The sequence below is a fragment of the Engystomops pustulosus genome, chromosome 2, assembly GCF_040894005.1.
Source record: "Engystomops pustulosus chromosome 2, aEngPut4.maternal, whole genome shotgun sequence".
NCBI classification, from domain to species: Eukaryota; Metazoa; Chordata; class Amphibia; order Anura; family Leptodactylidae; genus Engystomops; species Engystomops pustulosus.
Window position 1 is genome coordinate 245086828 of NC_092412.1, and position 12792 is coordinate 245099619.

General features: G+C 34.7%; 1 protein-coding gene across 7 annotated transcripts in view; it reads left to right on the forward strand.

Moving 5' to 3' along the window:
- Positions 1-12792, forward strand: part of GRIK1 (glutamate ionotropic receptor kainate type subunit 1) — a 228557-nt gene that overhangs the window by 141132 nt on the left and 74633 nt on the right. The window lies entirely within an intron of this gene.

Sequence of the window (12792 nt, forward strand, 5' to 3'; positions counted from 1 at the left end):
TACTGCCCCCTATGTACAGGAATATAACTACTATAATACTGCTCCTATGTACAAGAATATAACTACTATAATACTGCTCCCTATGTACAAGAATATAACTACTATATTAATTCCCCCCTTTGTACAAGAATATAACTACTATAATACTGCCCCCTATGTACAATATAAAACTACTATAATACTGCTCCCTATGTACAAGAATATAACTACTATAATACTGCCCCCTATGTACAAGAATATAACTACTATAATACTGCCCCCTATGTACAAGAATATAACTACTATAATACTGCCCCCTATGTACAAGAATATAACTACTATAATACTGCCCCTATGTACAAGAATATAACTACTATAATACTGCTCCCTATGTACAAGAATATAACTACTATAATACTGCCCCTATGTACAGGAAAATAACTACTATAATACTGCCCCTATGTACAAGAATATAACTACTATAATACTGCCCCCTATGTATAAGAATATAACTACTATAATACTGCCCCTATGTACAAGAATATAACTACTATAATACTGCCCCCTATGTACAAGAATATAACTACTATAGTACTGCCCCCTATGTACAGGAATATAACTACTATAATACTGCCCCCTATGTACAAGAATATAACTACTATAATACTGCCCCCTATGTACAAGAATATAACTACTATAATACTGCCCCCTAATGTACAAGAATATAACTACTATAATACTGCCCCTATGTACAGGAATATAACTACTATAATACTGCTCCCTATGTACAGGAATATAACTACTATAATACTGTCCCCTATGTACAAGAATATAACTACTATAATACTGCTCCCTATGTACAAGAATATAACTACTATAATACTGCCCCTATGTACAGGAAAATAACTACTATAATACTGCCCCTATGTACAAGAATATAACTACTATAATACTGCCCCCTATGTATAAGAATATAACTACTATAATACTGCCCCTATGTACAAGAATATAACTACTATAATACTGCCCCCTATGTACAAGAATATAACTACTATAATACTGCCCCTATGTACAAGAATATAACTACTATAATACTGCCCCCTATGTACAGGAATATAACTACTATAATACTGCCCCCTATGTACAAGAATATACCGTAACTACTATAATACTGCCCCCTATGTACAAGAATATAACTACTATAATACTGCCCCCTATGTACAAGAATATAACTACTATAATACTGCCCCCTATGTACAAGAATATAACTACTATAATACTGCCCCTATGTACAAGAGTATAACTACTATAATACAGCCCCTATGTACAAGAATATAACTACTATAATACTGCTCCCTATGTACAAGAATATAACTACTATAATACTGCTCCCTATGTACAAGAATATAACTACTATAATACTGCCCCCTATGTACAAGAATATAACTACTATAATACTGCCCCCTATGTACAAGAATATAACTACTATAATACTGCCCCTATGTACAAGAATATAACTACTATAATACTGCCCCCTATGTACAAGAATATAACTACTATAATACTGCCCCTATGTACAAGAATATAACTACTATAATACTGCCCCCTATGTACAAGAATATAACTACTATAATACTGCCTCCTATGTACAAGAATATAACTACTATAATACTGCCCCCTATGTACAGGAATATAACTGCTATAATACTGCCCCCTATGTACAAGAATATAACTACTATAATACTGCCCCCTATGTACAAGAATATAACTACTATAATACTGCCCCTATGTACAAGAATATAACTACTATAATACTGCCCCCTATGTACAAGAATATAACTAATAAAATAATGCCCCTATGTACAGGAATATAACTACTATAATACTGCCCCCTATGTACAAGAATATAACTACTATAATACTGCCCCCTATGTACAAGAATATAACTACTATAATTCTGCATCCTATGTACAGGACTATAACTACTTTAATACTGCCCCCTATGTACAAGAATATAACTACTATAATACTGCTCCCTATGTACAGGAATATAACTACTATAATACTGCCCCTATGTACAAGAATATAACTAATAAAATACTGCCCCTATGTACAGGAATATAACTACTATAATACTGCCCCCTATGTACAGGAATATAATTACTATAATACTGCCCCCTATGTACAAGAATATAACTACTATAATACTGCCCCCTATGTACAAGAATATAACTACTATAATACTGCCCCCTATGTACAAGAATATAACTACTATAATACTGCCCCAATGTACAAGAATATAACTACTATAATACTGCCCCCTATGTACAAGAATATAACTACTATAATACTGCCCCCTATGTACAAGAATATAACTACTATAATACTGCCCCCTATGTACAAGAATATAACTACTATAATACTTCCCCTATGTACAAGAATATAACTACTATAATACTGCCCCCTATGTACAAGAATATAACTACTATAATACTGCCCCCTATGTACAAGAATATAACTACTATAATACTGCCCCTATGTACAAGAATATAACTACTATAATACTGCCCCCTATGTACAAGAATATAACTACTATAATACTGCCCCCTATGTACAAGAATATAACTACTATAATTCTGCATCCTATGTACAGGACTATAACTACTTTAATACTGCCCCCTATGTACAAGAATATAACTACTATAATACTGCTCCCTATGTACAGGAATATAACTACTATAATACTGCCCCTATGTACAAGAATATAACTACTATAATACTGCCCCCTATGTACAAGAATATAACTACTCTAATACTGCCCCCTATGTACAAGAATATATACAAGAATATAACTACTATAATACTGCCCCCTATGTACAAGAATATAACTACTATAATACTGCCCCCTATGTACAGGAATATAACTACTATAATACTGCCCCCTATGTACAAGAATATAACTACTATAATACTGCTCCCTATGTACAGGAATATAACTACTATAATACTGCCCCTATGTACAAGAATATAACTACTATAATACTGCCCCCTATGTACAAGAATATAACTACTCTAATACTGCCCCCTATGTACAAGAATATAACTACTATAATACTGCCCCCTATGTACAAGAATATAACTACTATAATACTGCCCCCTATGTACAGGAATATAACTACTATAATACTGCCCCCTATGTACAAGAATATAACTACTATAATACTGCCCCCTATGTACAAGAATATAACTACTATAATACTGCCCCCTATGTACAAGAATATAACTACTATAATACTGCCCCCTATGTACAGAACTATAACTACTATAATACTGCCCCCTATGTACAAGAATATAACTACTAAAATACTGCCCCCTATGTACAGGAATATAACTACTATAATACTGCTCCCTGTGTACAAGAATATAACTACTATAATACTACCCCTATGTACAAGAATACAACTACTATAATACTGTCCCCTATGTACAAGAATATAACTACTATAATACTGCCCCCTATGTACAAGAATATAACTACTATAATACTGTCCCCTATATACAAGAATATAACTACTACAATACTGCCCCTATGTACAAGAATATAACTACTATAATACTGCCCCCCTATGTACAAGAATATAACTACTATAATACAGCCCCCTATGTACAGGAATATAACTACTATAATACTGTCCCCTATGTACAGGAATATAACTACTATAATACTGCCCCCTATGTATAAGAATATAACTACTATAATACTGCCCCCTATGTATAAGAATATAACTACTATAATACTGCCCCCTATGTATAAGAATATAACTACTATAATACTGCCCCCTATGTACAGGAATATAACTACTATAATACTGCCCCCTATGTATAAGAATATAACTACTATAATACTGCCCCCTATGTACAGGAATATAACTACTATAATACTGCCCCCTATGTACAGGAATATAACTACTATAATACTGCCCCTATGTACAAGAATATAACTACTATAATACTGCCCCTATGTACAAGAATATAACTACTATATTAATTCCCCCCTTTGTACAAGAATATAACTACTATAATACTGCCCCCTATGTACAATATATAACTACTATAATACTGCCCCCTATGTACAAGAATATAACTACTATAATACTGCCCCCTATGTACAAGAATATAACTACTATAATACTGCCCCCTATGTACAGGAATATAACTACTATAATACTGCTCCTATGTACAAGAATATAACTACTATAATACTGCCCCCTATGTACAGGAATATAACTACTATAATACTGCCCCCTATGTACAAGAATATAATACTATAATACTGCCTCCTATGTACAAGAATATAACTACTATAATACTGCCCCCTATGTACAATATAAAACTACTATAATACTGCTCCCTATGTACAAGAATATAACTACTATAATACTGCCCCCTATGTACAAGAATATAACTACTATAATACTGCCCCCTATGTACAAGAATATAACTACTATAATACTGCCCCCTATGTACAAGAATATAACTACTATAATACTGCCCCTATGTACAAGAATATAACTACTATAATACTGCTCCCTATGTACAAGAATATAACTACTATAATACTGCCCCTATGTACAGGAAAATAACTACTATAATACTGCCCCTATGTACAAGAATATAACTACTATAATACTGCCCCCTATGTATAAGAATATAACTACTATAATACTGCCCCTATGTACAAGAATATAACTACTATAATACTGCCCCCTATGTACAAGAATATAACTACTATAGTACTGCCCCCTATGTACAGGAATATAACTACTATAATACTGCCCCCTATGTACAAGAATATAACTACTATAATACTGCCCCCTATGTACAAGAATATAACTACTATAATACTGCCCCCTAATGTACAAGAATATAACTACTATAATACTGCCCCTATGTACAGGAATATAACTACTATAATACTGCTCCCTATGTACAGGAATATAACTACTATAATACTGTCCCCTATGTACAAGAATATAACTACTATAATACTGCTCCCTATGTACAAGAATATAACTACTATAATACTGCCCCTATGTACAGGAAAATAACTACTATAATACTGCCCCTATGTACAAGAATATAACTACTATAATACTGCCCCCTATGTATAAGAATATAACTACTATAATACTGCCCCTATGTACAAGAATATAACTACTATAATACTGCCCCCTATGTACAAGAATATAACTACTATAGTACTGCCCCCTATGTACAGGAATATAACTACTATAATACTGCCCCCTATGTACAAGAATATAACTACTATAATACTGCCCCCTATGTACAAGAATATAACTACTATAATACTGCCCCCTAATGTACAAGAATATAACTACTATAATACTGCCCCTATGTACAGGAATATAACTACTATAATACTGCTCCATATGTACAGGAATATAACTACTATAATACTGTCCCCTATGTACAAGAATATAACTACTATAATACTGCCCCCTATGTACAATATATAACTACTATAATACTGCCCCCTATGTACAATATATAACTACTATAATACTGCCCCCTATGTACAAGAATATAACTACTATAATACTGCCCCCTATGTACAAGAATATAACTACTATAATACTGCCCCCTATGTACAAGAATATAACTACTATAATACTGCCCCCTATGTACAGGAATATAACTACTATAATACTGCTCCTATGTACAAGAATATAACTACTATAATACTGCTCCCTATGTACAAGAATATAACTACTATATTAATTCCCCCCTTTGTACAAGAATATAACTACTATAATACTGCCCCTTATGTACAATATATAACTACTATAATACTGCCCCCTATGTACAAGAATATAACTACTATAATACTGCCCCCTATGTACAAGAATATAACTACTATAATACTGCCCCCTATGTACAAGAATATAACTACTATAATACTGCCCCTATGTACAAGAATATAACTACTATAATACTGCTCCCTATGTACAAGAATATAACTACTATAATACTGCCCCTATGTACAGGAATATAACTACTATAATACTGCCCCTATGTACAAGAATATAACTACTATAATACTGCCCCCTATGTATAAGAATATGACTACTATAATACTGCCCCTATGTACAAGAATATAACTACTATAATACTGCCCCCTATGTACAAGAATATAACTACTATAGTACTGCCCCCTATGTACAGGAATATAACTACTATAATACTGCCCCCTATGTACAAGAATATAACTACTATAGTACTGCCCCCTATGTACAAGAATATAACTACTATAATACTGCCCCCTATGTACAAGAATATAACTACTATAATACTGCCCCCTATGTACAAGAATATAACTACTATAATACTGCCCCCTATGTACAAGAATATAACTACTATAATACTGCCCCTATGTACAAGAATATAACTACTATAATACTGCTCCCTATGTACAAGAATATAACTACTATAATACTGCCCCTATGTACAGGAAAATAACTATTATAATACTGCCCCTATGTACAAGAATATAACTACTATAATACTGCCCCCTATGTATAAGAATATAACTACTATAATACTGCCCCTATGTACAAGAATATAACTACTATAATACTGCCCCCTATGTACAAGAATATAACTACTATAGTACTGCCCCCTATGTACAGGAATATAACTACTATAATACTGCCCCCTATGTACAAGAATATAACTACTATAATACTGCCCCCTATGTACAAGAATATAACTACTATAATACTGCCCCCTAATGTACAAGAATATAACTACTATAATACTGCCCCTATGTACAGGAATATAACTACTATAATACTGCTCCCTATGTACAGGAATATAACTACTATAATACTGTCCCCTATGTACAAGAATATAACTACTATAATACTGCCCCCTATGTACAATATATAACTACTATAATACTGCCCCCTATGTACAATATATAACTACTATAATACTGCCCCCTATGTACAAGAATATAACTACTATAATACTGCCCCCTATGTACAAGAATATAACTACTATAATACTGCCCCCTATGTACAAGAATATAACTACTATAATACTGCCCCCTATGTACAGGAATATAACTACTATAATACTGCTCCTATGTACAAGAATATAACTACTATAATACTGCTCCCTATGTACAAGAATATAACTACTATATTAATTCCCCCCTTTGTACAAGAATATAACTACTATAATACTGCCCCTTATGTACAATATATAACTACTATAATACTGCCCCCTATGTACAAGAATATAACTACTATAATACTGCCCCCTATGTACAAGAATATAACTACTATAATACTGCCCCCTATGTACAAGAATATAACTACTATAATACTGCCCCCTATGTACAAGAATATAACTACTATAATACTGCCCCTATGTACAAGAATATAACTACTATAATACTGCTCCCTATGTACAAGAATATAACTACTATAATACTGCCCCTTATGTACAATATATAACTACTATAATACTGCCCCTTATGTACAATATATAACTACTATAGTACTGCCCCCTATGTACAAGAATATAACTACTATAATACTGCCCCCTATGTACAAGAATATAACTACTATAATACTGCCCCCTATGTACAAGAATATAACTACTATAATACTGCCCCCTATGTACAAGAATATAACTACTATAATACTGCCCCTATGTACAAGAATATAACTACTATAATACTGCTCCCTATGTACAAGAATATAACTACTATAATACTGCCCCTATGTACAAGAATATAACTACTATAATACTGCCCCTATGTACAAGAATATAACTACTATAATACTGCCCCCTATGTATAAGAATATGACTACTATAATACTGCCCCTATGTACAAGAATATAACTACTATAATACTGCCCCCTATGTACAAGAATATAACTACTATAGTACTGCCCCCTATGTACAGGAATATAACTACTATAATACTGCCCCCTATGTACAAGAATATAACTACTATAATACTGCCCCCTATGTACAAGAATATAACTACTATAATACTGCCCCCTAATGTACAAGAATATAACTACTATAATACTGCCCCTATGTACAGGAATATAACTACTATAATACTGCTCCCTATGTACAGGAATATAACTACTATAATACTGTCCCCTATGTACAAGAATATAACTACTATAATACTGCCCCCTATGTACAAGAATATAACTACTATAATACTGTCCCCTATATACAAGAATATAACTACTATAATACTGCCCCTATGTACAAGAATATAACTACTATAATACTGCCCCCCTATGTACAAGAATATAACTACTATAATACAGCCCCCTATGTACAGGAATATAACTACTATAATACTGTCCCCTATGTACAGGAATATAACTACTATAATACTGCCCCCTATGTATAAGAATATAACTACTATAATACTGCCCCCTATGTATAAGAATATAACTACTATAATACTGCCCCCTATGTATAAGAATATAACTACTATAATACTGCCCCCTATGTACAGGAATATAACTACTATAATACTGCCCCCTATGTATAAGAATATAACTACTATAATACTGCCCCCTATGTACAAGAAAATAACTACTATAATACTTCCCCCTATGTACAGGAATATAACTACTATAATACTGCCCCTATGTACAAGAATATAACTACTATAATACTGCCCCTATGTACAAGAATATAACTACTATATTAATTCCCCCCTTTGTACAAGAATATAACTACTATAATACTGCCCCCTATGTACAAGAATATAACTACTATAATACTGCCCCCTATGTACAAGAATATAACTACTATAATACTGCCCCCTATGTACAAGAATATAACTACTATAATACTGCCCCCTATGTACAGGAATATAACTACTATAATACTGCTCCTATGTACAAGAATATAACTACTATAATACTGCCCCTATGTACAAGAATATAACTACTATAATACTGCTCCCTATGTACAAGAATATAACTACTATAATACTGCCCCTATGTACAGGAATATAACTACTATAATACTGTACAAGAATATAACTACTATAATACTGCCCCTATGTACAAGAATATAACTACTATAATACTGCTCCCTATGTACAGGAATATAACTACTATAATACTGCCCCCTATGTATAAGAATATAACTACTATAATACTGCCCCCTATGTACAAGAATATAACTACTATAATACTGCCCCCTATGTACAAGAATATAACTACTATAGTACTGCCCCCTATGTACAGGAATATAACTACTATAATACTGCCCCCTATGTACAAGAATATAACTACTATAATACTGCCCCCTATGTACAAGAATATAACTACTATAATACTGCCCCCTAATGTACAAGAATATAACTACTATAATACTGCCCCTATGTACAGGAATATAACTACTATAATACTGCTCCCTATGTACAGGAATATAACTACTATAATACTGCCCCCTATGTACAGGAATATAACTACTATAATACTGCCCCCTATGTATAAGAATATAACTACTATAATACTGCCCCCTATGTACAGGAATATAACTACTATAATACTCCCTCCTATACACACATAGCTGCTAGTACTGTATATAACACTGTCATGTATATAAGAATGCAGCTACCGGACTACTGCCCCCTACGGGTAGTAATGTGAGAAGTTTTCTATCTGTCAGGACCCTGTTCTGTACTGTTGGCGGTTTTTATTATCGTATACAGCGCAGTCTCTGACATAAAAGTCTTCTCTGCTTTCATGCTCAGCTATTTGCATAGCATTGTACTGTGTATAGGAGTCTTTCATCTTCCGCCTCTCCTCACGTTGGATCATCCCTTTAAGCTTTGTGTTACTTTTCCCCTCTTATAGAGCCATCTGTATTTGGGGGATGATGATAAAGGAAAAGTCCCCACATTGTAAAAGTGGGGGCCTCATTTACAAATTGCAGTGACATTAAAACCTTCCGGCTGCGCCAGCATTATTTCCAGTTTAGGAATTGATGAATGGTTTCCCGCATCTGTTATCCGGAGATGATAATGAGGTCCCAGATTTACACCAATGTCTCACATCTAATAAACAATATGCAAATATTAACCATCGCTGTCCTGCCCGAAGGAAGACTTCATTAATAACTGTTCATTAAAACACCCACCTCACGCCACAGGTAATGGCAGCCTTGTGTGGGGCTCTCTATCCGCTTTCCCCATTTCCCGAAGATACGTCACTTAATTTTTATTCAGTTTTGATATTTACTCGTTGGACGCTACACAATGAAGAAATGAAGTCTTCAAGTCTTCGAAGAAGCTAATCGGCATAAACATGAAGTCAAAATTTACTCTAAAATGACAGATCTCTGGGAAAGTCATATCAAAGACGGAGGTGACCTCACCATTGGTCGTGCCACCATTGATCGTGGACTATGTGTGCAGCCAACAGCTGTTCTTCTTAAACTCCATGGTTGGCCCGTCAAGTCTACATATGTTCTCAATAGGGAGAGGGTGATATGCTCCTCCTGGAGCGACTAATTAGCCTAATTATTTTGTTTGTTTGATCTGTAAGACGGGCACAATTTTTGTTCTTGACCTCGTAAGAACCCGAAACACCTAATTCCGATCTTATATCTACAGCGGTGACCCCAAAATAGTGCCCATCCTACAAAGCAAACAAACACAATAATTTGGTCTACTATGTTGCATGTGGTGGAGCATCTCAGTCACCTCTTCCCATTGAGAACACATGTAGACTTGACGGGCCAACCATGGAGTTAAAGAAGGACAGCTGTTGACCTAAAGCATTTAGTCCACTATTGATGGTGACATGGTGGATGTCATCCCCATCTTTGATACTTTTGCTCTGTATTTCATTCCCCTTTCACTATTTAGTTTTAAAGGTTAAATTCTCTGCTCTCAAACCTTTTGATTCCATGGGGAAATGTGTTAACGCTAAAAGCAAACATAAAGGACATAAAACGTAGGTAAAAATAGAAATGTTCCTCCTCTAATTCTTCCATTCCTGTTGGATAATTGTATTATAAGCCGGAGTTCTCCTGTCTAATGAGGCGTCATTTCATTATCTCCACCGCCTCTCCCTATATAAATGTATCGTTGGGAAGAGTTATTGATATAAATAGGCCATATATGATGGCGATTACCAGCGCAATAGATGAGAGAGCACCGTCATGTGTACCCTAAATCACCCAGACATGCTATCTGCCGCGTACATGACTGCTCTCTGCACTTCATAATTGCCAAGATGGGAACGTAATGGGATATTGTAGAGAAAAAAATTACACATTGTGAAAACCATATATTAATAAAGTTATTCCAAAGCTAACAATAATTTAACAAAATGTAAATTCCTATGTCTGAACAGCACCTTACTGATGGATGTCAAATTTGTGGGTTGTGTTTGGTATTGCAGTTATTAATTTGAGATGTAGTACCAAATGCAGCCTCAAAAGAAGGGTGGCGCTGTTTCGTCAATATCAAATAAGCCATTAAATGGATTTAGCCACACTAGCGAATGTCGTACACTCTAATACTAGTGTAGAAATCTAATTAATAACTTGGGATTTTAGAGTACAATATTCCACTGTGTCTGATACCGTAATACTCTTGAAAGTGATTGCAGCTTTGGGAAACCAAACCATAGCTGAGGTCTACACTGTGTTTTTTTTACTATAGACAACAATTAATCTGCATTTGTCTCAGTTACTGCCTCTCTTCTCCTAGAGGCAAGTCTCCACAGTCCAACCTAGTTGAAGACCATCTGTGTCAAGTGGGCCATCAATATCTTGGTCCATCAACAGGGATCTTCTCTAATCCCACTCTTCCCAACATTGTTTCCCATATGGGCTAACTATTCCCATGGTCCCTGTTGACTATCCTAGAACTAACCTCACTGCCTATTAATATAATTCAGCCATTACCATTGGACCTACATAGAACTCCACTCTGTCCACTCTGCAGGTAGGCTCTTCAATAAGTCAAGAAATAAGCCCTCTGACCACAAATGGTCATAAAAAGATTACATTCCACTCTTTGAACCTAGCTACAAGTTCTTGCCTTGTGAAGACAGGCCAAAACTCTACCTGTCATGACTATCCAACCTTTGACCACCACCACTAACAGGTCTACCATGTAGAGACCAAATGGTTCTGTAGACCATGCCATTTCCAATGTTCTCCTCAACTCTACTATTTGTGGTCTCCCTTTAACCTCTCATAAAAGCAAGGCGGTTCAGTGCATCAAGGTTCATATGCTCCGTCCATTAGGTAGTATTCAGCTTTTTTTGGACCTAGGTAGGCCAATGTATATCCACCTGTTACTGTCCTCAAAAGATTCCCAAAAAACAACATCAAATACTCAAACAAGTGATCCTGAGAGCATCACAGGTGGTAGACAGCCAACCTTTGATGAGAAGAACATATATACAGAACATATATGGACAGTGGAGGTTACTCTTCTTATAAGGGTTCCTCTACATTAAAAATCCAGTGTATCTACTCGTACCCTTTTTTGTTTCCTATAGTTGTCTTCTATCCTCTCACATTCTCTCCACATAGCGATGCGTTGCGTTGATGTCGGATCTTGACCTTGATCTGAGAGCCCTCCAGTCACTTTCTCCATCTCGTTCCTTCATGTTACGCTTCGAGACATTACTTTAATTTAAGGTCTACTTTGTTGACACGCTCAAGTCCACTTATATATTTATCAGACTGTCGTAACATCCCGAGCTCGTATTTATAGCCTTCCGC